The 12,784-nt window shown below is 31.7% G+C and overlaps 1 long non-coding RNA gene across 1 annotated transcript in view; it reads left to right on the top strand.

Annotated features, from left to right (window-relative positions):
- Window positions 1-4,191: 4,191 nt before the first annotated feature.
- LOC140449560 (uncharacterized) overlaps window positions 4,192-12,784 on the top strand; it is a 34,228-nt gene continuing 25,635 nt past the window's right edge. Inside the window, exon 1 of the long non-coding RNA XR_011951828.1 lies at window positions 4,192-4,239. This is a non-coding gene — a long non-coding RNA (uncharacterized lncRNA). The remainder of the gene's footprint in view (window positions 4,240-12,784) is intronic.

The raw sequence follows: 12,784 nt of genomic DNA, 5'->3' as shown, positions 1-12,784 counted from the left end.
TTAGGAAAGTAATGCTTTAAAAACTTCATTGTGTATGTTTTACTTTCATCTAGGAAACTAAGTACTGTTTGTTCCCAGTATGTCATATTTTATTAGTTTATATATTCAGTTTTGTACTTAGTCACTGTAAATTTTAGAAAACTAACTACTTAAATTGTATTTTCCAATTAAGATGGGTATAGAAATTAAAATAGCTTAGAGTTTAAATATTTGACTTACATTTTTTATTGTTTATAATGATTTACACTGATTTTGATTTATGTTATAATGTAGATAAACCTATACATATAATAAACCTATATTTTTTCCTTTATATACAATGCAGTTTACATTACTATTTAAAATGTGTACAATAGATACATAATAAATAAAAAACAATTTATTTTCTACTTGAGTTCAATATAAGTCCTCATAAGTACCTATATGAGGACAAATATTGTGACTCCATATTAACTGCTTAGTTAATTTGTAAGTCAGTCTAATTTCAGGATAACATCTCTTTAAAAATAGCAAGAAATATTTAAAAAAAAAATTTAAAAACAGTTTATTAAACTTAAACTTCATATTGTATTTTTGACTTTATTTCTTTGTATGCAACATGTCACATTTTATTAGTACATCCTATATTAAGCTTTGTAGTCACATGTATTAGGTACTGTATATTTTCGAAAAAACTAATATTGTATTTTGTAATAAATATTAATATAGAAATCAAAACCGTTTACAATTTAAACATTTTGAAGTGAATATTTTTTATCGCTCTGTATGATGTTTTGCATGGGTCTAAAATTCTATTTAGTGTAACTCGAAAAATCAAGACTTGTTAATCTTGCAGTATACTGTAATATACATAATATACATACATGTATACTTATAATTTTACATAATATATATTTTCTATTAACTCTTGAACGACTTGAAAGATTTGGCTAATTTTGATTTTAAAGTATTTGTACAAGATATACTTATATAATAAAATTATATAAACTTTTTTAGATTTTAAAGAACTTAAGATTTTTTAAATTATAAAGAACTTAAATGTGTAGTTATTATAACACATTAAAAAATCAATAATAAGCGGATATAAAATTTCATTAACCTACATTATAGTAATAACACGCTATAAGAAGTATTCACTTCAGTCAAGTGTCACACTCTTTTTTTGCTGTTTTGTTATAATTTACAGTGATGTTGACTTATGTTTTAGAAATAATGTAGATAATTAAACAAAACCTTTAATAAAGATTTTTCAAACTGAACCTGTAATATGTTTTCCCTAATACTCATACAATAAAGATTACAATACATTACCAAGCCTTATAATTATTTTTATTATATAAAGAGTACAGTATAATCAACAAAAAATAGTATATAACAATAAATACATTGAACAAATATTGGATTCAGCCTATAAAACAAATGCAGCTGTAGACATGTGTTTCTGTCTCCTAGTCAGTACGACAAAGTTACCTTACAGATGTTGGTAAATGTAGCGAATAAGATTATTCAGAAAAAAGTGTACAAAGAAATACTGATGGAAAAAGTAAAGAAGTGAAACAACGACCAACTGTTAATTTGTGATTTTTCTCTGAATTGCTGATATGGTTGTTAATTAAATTCAAATATTACAGCTATAACTGCCTGAAGGACAAACTGTTACCCAAGGATAGAAATAATAATTTTATTTTCTATCTCCCCATCATCTTTGGCTCGACGATCCTCTGTGGATTGCTTGCTCTAAGAGTCATTGCCGTTCTGTTCGGTTTCTGGTGACGTGTTGCCATCTACTGATCTCTAATATCCCTAAATCGGTCTCAACTCCATCTAACCACCTAATTTGTGGTCAGCCTCTGCTTCTTATTTTTTATCTACAGATTTTAATAAACGGGGAAAAATATTATGCATCCAAAAACTTTCAGCAGCTGTCATCAAACTCTCCAAATGATTTTCATCATAGTCCACCCATGTATAATTGAAATTAGAATTATTTTCAAATTCTGGATCAGCAACACAAAATAAACACTTTTTTTAGCAAACATAAACATTTGAAGTTGAACTTGTGCATTATATTTAGCAGTTATTTTATTGTCCTTTGTTAAATAATTAGCTACAGTTTTATTAGTCTGAGGACATTTTATTTCCACAATATATTCCTCACATATGGCATCAGGTGAAGCGCCAAAAATTGGAAATTTGGGGTTTAACTGTAAGCCAATACGGTTTAATTTTATTTGAAATACTTTTTGCACACATTTTATCATACTTTCTTCCAACTGTTTACCCCTATTCATTGCAGAAGTTGCTTTAAATTTTGAGACCCCAAGTATTTGTTCAACAAATGCCCCATCGCATTTTTTACAGTGAGCTGCATCATAAAGTTTTGATGCCGTTATTCTGCCATATCGTAACTCGAACCATAAACTGCTATCGGACTGTGTGCTAGTTTTGATGGCAGCTTCTGAGCATATGTGCTCACTCATACTATTTGAACAAAATTCAACAAACTCACTATATGTGGTCTGTTCTGTAGAAATAAATTTTAACAGCAGCTGGAATATCCCTATTTTTTTATATTATCATCTTTAAAATGTTGCAATAACTGGCTCTCAGACTGGTTTTTAATGCCCATGTCTATTACTTCTTGAAGGAACTGGTTACTATCTTCATCTGAGCTTAACTCCTCTGGGGCCCCAAAGTCTTTAAGTGTTAAATATTTTATACTTGTACTAACTTTTGATAGTTTACTTTTGGCCCAATAGCAAGTCACTTCTGTTTTTGACGGTTCTTCACTTCTTCTGTGCAACCACATCAGAAAAGCTATTTGATGCTTGCACCCACCTATAACATAAGTTTTGAAATTTAGAAATTGTTCATATATTTTTAGAGAAGCAAAACTACTATCGAATGTAAGTAAAATATATATATATATATATATATATATATATATATATATATATATATATATATATATATATATATATATATATATATATATATATATATATATATATTTTAACTAAAATGTCATTTCAAGATTATTGTGATATTTATTTTAAAAACCAAGAACAAAATTATTAATTACTATTTAACTGGGAATAAGCCACAATTAAAGGTTAAAATACGTTTATTGACGTTTCAATTTCCACTTCGGAAATCGTTCTCAAAATACAAACATTAGTAAATTAAACAAATTTTGTTTTTGTTACTTAGTGAAAAATTCTTCTAATAATTTAATTTTATCTGACTCATCTATATTGACAATTCAGACATACAGTATACATTTTAAAGTAGACGACTTTAAAATGATATTGCCAATATTGTTGAGTTGCGTTCCTGGGACGACTTTACTTATAAGATAGTTCATTCGATTACATGAAATCAACTTTAACTTGAGAATATCCAATAAAATAAAATAAAATAAAATTGAGAAACGTCAATAAACGTATTTTAACCTTTAATTGTGGCTTATTCCCAGTTAAATAGTAATTAATTTAAAATGCCACAAGAAAATAGCTTCAGAACAAAATTATTATAAAGACTGTATATTTAGATACTACATATCAGAATTAAAATGGGCTAAAATAAATTTCCATGAAAGAGTGTTTATTCCTTCATATTTACTGCAAAAAAAATTTAGCTCAGCTGATGTTTGTCTCAGATCAGAATTTTTTATGTTTCAAGAATGCTCTTAATTCAAAATATTCAAAATACATATCTGTTTATAAAAATACCTACTTACCTAATGAAGCAGCACAATCATAACACTTTAGATCAAGTACTTCCTCGGTTTCTTCATTAATTTCACAACTTACAGCATACTGTTTTTTCTTAACATTATGTTCAGGTGTTATTTTTGCCCTTACAGTACAGATCATGTTATTTCTTTTTACTTGAACCCATCCTACAGCTGCATCTCCATATGATTCTCTGCCAGATCTAAATGCAAACGATGAATAAGTTAATTTGATTAAATTTCAGTACAATAGCATAAACATATAATATTGACACTACTTAATATAAAGTACTAAGTTTTATCATTAAATACTTATTATGAGAATAATAATCACAATAAAATTAATGTAATAGGAGTATATGTACTTACTTATCTGCTTTAACTGCCCGAACTTCTCCCAGGGAAAAATTTTCACCGTTTTGAAAATATGTGGCTACCATAAACATATTTACAATGGGCACCTGTCGCTATAAAATATCCTTTTTACACAAATTCAACTGAAATCTGTAAGTACAATATTATTATCCTTTTTCATACAAATCCTATTGGCATCCTTAAGTAAATATTTCTCAAGAGTTAATTTAAAATGGAAGCATTAATATCAAAAAGGAGCCAAGTCAAGGCCAGATTAACTCCTTTGCAAAATTTTATTGATAAATTAGATCTTTCTCGAGTAACTAATGATACAGTAACAAATTTACAAGAAAGATTACACAAATTTGAGCCATTTTGGGATGAATTTAATGAATTACAGATGCAAATAGGGAGTCTAAATGCAAATATTGTAGATGATTCTGATGATCATGTCATATTTGAAGATTCTTATTTTGATATTGTCACTAGAATAAAAAATATTTGTGTAACTTATCAACAACAAAATGAAGTAAGAGGGTCGTGCTCTTCAGGCAATGGTTCATGTTCAGGTAACAGAAGTTGCAATAATATAAATATTAAATTGCCTCCAATAACCCTTCCTCAATTTGATGGTCAGTATAGTGATTGGGTTGAGTTCAGGGATATATATATATATATATATATATATATATATATATATATATATATATATATATATATATATATATATATATATATATATATAATTATGTTTTCTCACTTAGAACACTTGTTAAAAAAAACTTTATTTTTGAAAATATACAATGTTACAGACTTAAATAAAATGTTAACAATAATAATTATTACTGTTGAACTTTAAGCTATGAAGTGACTCTAAAGAATGAATGTACTTTTTTATTTGTATTCCTATTTATAAGGTTTAAGGTAATAACTTATAATCTAAATGGTGTTGTTGGCTTCCGTCTATGTGGTCTTGGCGGAGGTCTCGTGGCGTTGGTATTGCGTTGCGTTTGTCTAGGTGTTATGATTACATTTCTCCTCCTTCCTTGGGATTGAATTCCGTCCTCGGAATTTCGAGAAGTTCTTGAAGGGCTGCTACTTGGTGTTGTGGCATTTTGGGTCCAAATAACAATCTGTAAATTCTTCTTCTCTTACGAATTGCTACATATAAAATTAGTGCTAAAACAGATATGATTAATAAAGTGAGGATGAGGCTGATGCTGGTTGTCATCAATGGCTGTAGATTGGTTGTTTCGATGGGCTCGAGTCGGTGATGGGTTCTTGGAATTTCTAATTTTTCCAATATAAGCGAATGTTTCGGGTGAAGTTTCATTTGTATAATATTTGGCATTTGTAGTTCTTGGATGGTCTGTGGATTTATCTTTTGTCCCATGATATATAATGTTTCATCCGTGGAAATCACACTGGAGTGGTTGACAGTGATTTCGCCAATTTTGAGGGGTTCTGCTAATCCTAGTAGAACGACGTGGTCAGTCTCTATGATGAAGTTTTCGGTAACATGTGCAGTGAGGCATCCTTGTACGTCTGGGATTTGGCATTTTGAATAAACTCTATTTTGGCAAATGATGATGTTGGATTTTGGCGTGCAATTTTCGTACCATGTGTTATTTGCGTAGTACTTTGCAGGTGGGATTATCATTGCTTGTTCGTTGTTGGGTATCGAATATATTTTGGAAGTTGGGTAAGAGTGGACGTGGAGAATAGGAATTTTTAGGATTATAAGCATACTTGTCTGAGTTATACATATTACTGAATGTGAAGCTTCTAAGAGTTCATAGGGGTGTTCTTCATTAAGTATTAGAGCGTCTCGAGGATAAATTGAGAGAAGTGTATTTTGAAGATTGAGTATCTCATGTAGGGTAAGAAGTTCGATATTCGGAATATTAGATTGAGAGATTGTTATTGTTCTTATTAGTTTTTTGATGTATTCATTTATGCTTTGTATTTCTAAAATTTCATTGATTATGGCTAATTGTTTGGAAACATGATCTAATTCATTTGATAATAGGGCATTGTTGTCATTTAACTTTTTAAGAAGTATGTCGAATCTGGTATTAAAGGTTTCGCCATAAGAGATTTGATTGTTATACTTTTTTATTATTTCGTTTTGTTTAAGCTCGACTGCAGCGAGATGAGATTTGAGGAGTTCGAAGTCTGAGTCGTCGGGATTGCCGGTAATGTATTTGATAGTCGTACCTAAGAAGTTGAAAAGACCTCGTTTTTGTATTCTTTTCCGTGTGATTTTGTGTAAGTTATCCTGTGCTTCTTTTAGTAGGTGTGTAAATTGGTTTTTGAGAAGTTGTATCGTGGGTACGTTTGGTAAGACGTTGTTGAAGTTGTCACTACTGTTGGATAGTGTTTGTTGGAGTTTGTCTAAGTCAATCTGTAGTATGTGTTTGTGGAAATGAGTTATAATTTTTGAATTTCCTATTGATTCCATATAGTAGCCATTATTGGGTATCTCCTGGATTTTGACCAGTGCTTGCAGATGTTGAAGGGCCATCCTGTAAAGAGGATTTTGTGTAGTGTTTTCTTTGTCTTTTAACGTATTTTAAGTGTGTACTAGTTTTGTTATTTTTTGCCGTTAGGCCAGTAATTTTTGTTTTGTTTTGTGAAGTGGGGGTTATTGTCTGATATAGAGGGTCTAGTTTGGGTTGAATTTTCTTTTTCTTTGCGTAAACTTTTTGTGTAATTGTAGGTATTTCTTCTGTGTCTTTGTTGGCTTTTTCTAGAGCTTTGTCTCTTTTTTCTTTTGTTTTTGTGTATATGTGGTCAATAAATGGAAGTAGTTCGTTTTTATGTTGTTCATTATAAGTTTCATAGATAGGTAGATCAAAATCAAAATTTATTTCGTTTAAATAAGGGCCGTAAAGTATTGAAAATGGTGAATAACCGGTAGAGCTGTGAATGGATTGATTGTACACAAGGACAGCTTGTGTAAAGGTGTCATCTAGGGAGTTTTGCGGATTTTGTGCCTTTAATGTTCGAATTTTTTCTAACAAGGTTGAATGAAATCTTTCGACTGGGGAGTTTGATGAAGAGTTATTAACAGTGGTTGTATGAGTTTCGATTTTGTGTAGATTCAAGAATTCTTTGATAACTGAGGAGTTGAATTCTTTTCCGCTGTCGAATACAATTTTCTTGGGATGGTTATGGTGTGAGAAATAATGTCTAATTTTGCTTAAGATTGATACGGAGGCTTTGTCTGGAAGTTTATAGCATTGTGCATATTTTGAAAATGAGTCGACTAATGTTAGGTAATAAGATTTGTTGCATTGTAGTATATCTGCATGCAAAATATCAAATGGTTTTTGTCCTAATAGCGGACCTAACTGAGGTAGCTTGTATGGTTGGCGTTCATATTTGTTTTGTAAACAAATATCACATTTGTTAATAAAATTTGCTATTGTAGTTTGCATTGAGGGCCAGTAAAACTTTTGTTTTAAGTGTTTATATGTTTCAATTATGCCGTTGTGATTCATAACGTGGTAAGTTTTTGTGCATTCTATTTGTTTTTCTTCGCTTTCTATATCTTGTAAGAGTTTTTCACAAAAATTTGCTTTAACAGTATTATCTATGTGTGTTCTAAAGAAATTACATATGAACGGTTGGAAGCAATGTGGAGTTTTTATGCCGAATTTTTGGCTGGGTTTTAAAATTGCTTTAAATGCGTCTACAAGACAATCTTGCCAATTTTCAGTAACGTGAACGGAGTATCTATGTTTTTTAAATATTCTTTTGTAAATGACGTCGTATTTTTCGCTGTTAGGTATAATTATTATTTGGTTAGTTGATAAGTTTAAGGGTTCTTCTGATATGGGTATGCCATTAATTGGGTCTTCTAATGAAGTGTGTTGTGTTTGAGTTTCATCGAGATTATTTTGAATATTATCGAATGTTTCTAAAAATTCGTCTGGGTCAAAGTCATTAGTATTTGGTGGTTCGGCTATGATTGAAGATTTCGTAAGGGCATTAATTTGTATTCTAGATAGGGCGTCGCTAACTTGATTGTCGCGACCTCGGCGATATTTAACTTCGAAGTCGTAATCTTCTAATTTTAATCGCCATCTGGCTAGACGGGATGTAGGATCTTTTATTTTATAAATCCATACCAAAGGGTTATGGTCAGTTTCGACTATAAAACGAGTTCCATAAAGGTAAGGGCGGAAATGTTTACAAGAATCGATGATCGCGAGCAATTCGCGTTCTGTTGTACTGTAATTTTGCTCGGCTGTATTTAGGGTACGAGAATGATATGCAACGGGGTGACCGTCTTGGGTTAACACAGCGCCTAGTGCGATGTTGGAAGCGTCGGTTGTTAATGTGAATTGTTTTGAAAAATCAGGATATTGTAAAACTGGAGAGTTTGAAAGTAACTCTTTGCATTTAGCGAATGCTTCTAGGTAGGTGGAATTTGTTGGATCAATAGTCGCGTTTTTTCTTGTACACCGTGTTAGGGGAGAGGTGATTTTTGCAAAATTTGGGATAAAGCGTCTATAATATCCGATTAGTCCTAAAAAGGATTTTATTTCTTTTATTGTCTTGGGAAGTGGATATTCTCTTATCGCTTTGAGTTTTGCGGGATTTGGTTTGACTCCTTCTGGGGTAACAACGTGGCCTAGGAAGGTGACTTCTTTTGTTAAGAATTCGGATTTGTCAAGTTGGACTTTTAAATTGGTGTCTTGGAATCTTTGGAAAATTTGCGAGATGTGGATAAGATGTTCTTGTAATGATTTTGAAAATATGATAACGTCATCCATGTAGACGAAACAAAATTTGTGTAGAAAGGGGCGTAGAATGTTGTCCATTAATTTTTGAAAAGTTGCTGGACTGCACTTTAGACCGAAAGGCATTCTAAGAAATTCGAAATGGCCATGAGGTACAGTGAAAGCGGTTTTTTCTATAGAGTCGGGATGGACTTCTATTTGATGGAATCCTTGGGCTAAGTCTAAAGTTGTGAAATATGTGGCTTTACCTAAGTTATCTAAAATTTCATCTATTTTTGGGAGAGGGTATTTATCTTCGATTGTGTTTTCGTTTAATTTTCTATAATCTATTACCATGCGAAATTTCTTTTTGCCGGAGGCGTCAGTTTTTTTTGGGACGATCCACACGGGTGCTGAATAGGGGGAGATTGAAGGTCTAATAATATTATTATCAAGTAATTTGTTTATTTGTCGCGTAATTTCTTCTTGCATTGCTTTGGGGTGTCTAAAGTTCCTTGAGTAAATAGGGTTTTCGTCTTTAGTTCTGATGTGATGTTTTATTTCTGATGTAAAAGTTAGTTTGTCTTTTTCATCGTAAAATATGTCTTTGTATTTGTGGCATAGTCTTAGTATTTTTTCTTTTTCTTCGGGGTTTAAGTGTTGTGTGCGAATTATGCTAGGGTCGAAATTGGAAGGTATGTCGTTTGTTATTTCGTAGTTGTTTAGATTTTCTACATGTATGGGTTTTATTTGTATTGGATAATCAAGAGTGATATTGTCGATATAACCGTTAGTAACGTGGTGAATAGATTCTGGGAAGATTTCGTTATTTATTCTTGTTTCAGGTAATAATATTTCGCCTTGTTCTATGTCAACGGGTATTTTAAAAGAAAGTGTTTGAAATGGTATTTCTATGTTGTAACGTTGTAGTGTTAATGTTTTATTTGTGTAATTTAAAATGGCTTGAAATGAATCTAAATCAAAATTTCCTAATAAAATGTCGAAGTCTTTGCTCCAGTCAGCGATACGTGCATCGATAAAATCGGGTATGTTTAATTCTTTAAATAGGGGAGTTTTGATATTGTCTGAATATTTGGTCGTTTTTTTCATTGATGTAAGTGTGAAGTCTTTTTTGTAAATGTGATGGGGATTGAATAATTTCGAAGCTTTGGGAGAGATTATGGTGTCAGATCCACCAGTATCGATAAGGATTTTTAATTTGCTTTTGGGTAATATAAAAAATGGGAGTCTTGGAAGATTTTTGATATTGTTTAAATCGATTGAGGTGGGGGTTGCTCTTGCAATGAGATGTCGTGAAAATTTTCTTCTTGGGGAAGATCTTGGGTATTTTCAGGGTCGTCGTAGTATTCGGACTCTTGGGGATTATAGTAATCTGTTTCGTGGTAATTTTCGAATGAATCAGGGCAGTTCTCTGATTCGACGTTGAAGTTTTGGGTCCATCTAGTCGATGTTGTCATGGGTCGTGCTTCTGTTCGAATTGTTTCTACACCACTCATTGGTCGAGGGTTGAAAGATTGAGGGTTTTGTGTTGATCGAGGTAGATTTGAGTTTTGGTATTTATTCGTCGTGTTTTTGTGGAAATTTGTGTTTGAAGGTCTTGAATTAAATTTATTGTTGTGAGGTGTGGCAGGATTTCGATTGAAATTCGCGTTAGTATTTTGAGGATTTGCTTGATTAAAATTTGAATTAGAATTTTGAGGAATTTGTCTATTAAAATTTGTGTTGGTATTATGTGGTATTGGTCTAGGTTGATATGTCGGTTTTGGTTTCACTTTTTGATTTTTAAGAAAGTTCATATAAGAAACTTGATTTCGATGGTTGTCGTAAGCTATACACTTTTGTAAAGCTGTGTCTAGTGTATCGAGTTGGAAGTGCGAAAGGTATTCGCAATAGGGATTGTTTACACCTGTACAGAAGGTTTTTAAAGCTAAATTTTTAAAGTAGGGTGATTTGAAAAGCACTGTTTCTGCATTATTATGCAGGGAAATGTGTTGTAATAAATCGTTTAAATGGGTAGTTATTCGTTGGTAATATTCATCGTATGTTTCGTGTGGCTTTTGTACGGTTGTAGTTAATTGAGTGACTAGGATTTCCTCGGATCTCCTGTCGCCGTATTTAGCTAATAATGCTGGTCGGACATCTGTCCAAATAGTTTTGTTTGAAAAATTTAGGTAGTCTCTCGGCTCACCTTTAATTCGCGAAAGAATATTTGCATTTAGTACAAATGCTTGAACTTCAGTAGGGTTTTGGCCTGCTAAAAATTCAATTAGGGCATCTACTGATCTAATAAATGTGGATAGGTTGTGACCTGTTGTGTATTCGGGAAGAGTAGCACACAGGCTAGAAATATCGCCATTTGAAATGGGCATTTTATCCTCTATAATCTGAGAAATTTCTTGGATAATAGGAAGTCGATGTAAAGGGCTTCTATCACGAAGATGATTTCTTTGAGATTGACTAAGGATAATATTCAATTCAGTTTCAGTTAACTCAGAAAATGTGCTCATAAGTAAAATAAAAAGAAAATAAAATAAAGGAAAAACTTACAGGAATATCAGCAGCGTCGCTGGTTTATTCTGCATTCTTTCCGGTTCGTGGGTCCTCTACCAAACAACTGAAGTTGACCAGGAATTCTGTAATTCTGTGTAGGGATCCTGTTCGCAGCGCCAATTATGTTTTCTCACTTAGAACACTTGTTAAAAAAAACTTTATTTTTGAAAATATACAATGTTACAGACTTAAATAAAATGTTAACAATAATAATTATTACTGTTGAACTTTAAGCTATGAAGTGACTCTAAAGAATGAATGTACTTTTTTATTTGTATTCCTATTTATAAGGTTTAAGGTAATAACTTATAATCTAAATGGTGTTGTTGGCTTCCGTCTATGTGGTCTTGGCGGAGGTCTCGTGGCGTTGGTATTGCGTTGCGTTTGTCTAGGTGTTATGATTACATTTCTATATATATATATATATATATATATATATATATATATATACATATATATATATATATATATATATATATATATATATATATATATATATATATATATATATATATATATATACCCGGTATTTAGGCGGCACACGCCCTTCCGGTAGGGATCTATGGAGGAGTATCACCGAGCCGCAAGCCCTTATCTCTTGCCGTACTGCTCCACCATAGGCCGATCAGATACCAGGGATGCATTTGTTAATTTAGTTCACAATAATCAACAGTTAGGGAATTATCAAAGATATTATTATCTTAGATCATCATTGAGCAAACATGCAGCCAGCATTATAAAAAAACATACCCAGCTCAATTTTTTAATTATTTCCTCTAATACACAGAATTATGATACATATTTATTTTTACTTGATTAGTCCACTCTTAAGCGTAGTTTTTATGTGACTACTTTCATCTGTTGTACTTTTTATTAACTACTCCATAGGTTTTCTTAAAATTGTGCCATTATATGTCTCTCCTTTTCCTCTCATATTTTTGTCGTTTATCATAAAAGAAAAGTCCTAAATTCTTGATACATAAATTCTAGTTGGTGTAAGGAAAGAACAATATTGAGTTTTGGGCCAATATGTCTGCTTCATATCATATTCTCATGTTATTCTTAATCTTGGAGGAAAAGTGATTCTTGAAACTGGGTACATAGGTTTTTCTTGGTATTATTTTCATGAATTCTGACAAGTCATTTCACACTCCGGAGAATTGGTATATATTATGGTTTTAGGATTGGTGTCGAACTCCTCAAATGTGACATAAATCACTTCAATATATGAAAAAAAAAAGCTCTAAGAAGGTATGACAGTAACTAGTAGGTACTTCTTCTTAAGGTGCCATGCATTTCTGCGTAGGCGTCCACCGTACATCGTCTTGTCAGGTGAGATGTTAAATAATCAGGATTAAATAATTCTGTTTTTAGCAGCATTGCGAAGCATTTCATAGCT

The sequence above is a fragment of the Diabrotica undecimpunctata genome, chromosome 9 (assembly GCF_040954645.1).
Source record: "Diabrotica undecimpunctata isolate CICGRU chromosome 9, icDiaUnde3, whole genome shotgun sequence".
Taxonomy (NCBI): domain Eukaryota; kingdom Metazoa; phylum Arthropoda; class Insecta; order Coleoptera; family Chrysomelidae; genus Diabrotica; species Diabrotica undecimpunctata.
The sequence above is the reverse complement of the archived record's forward strand: the minus strand, read 5'-3'. Positions and strand labels throughout refer to the sequence as shown.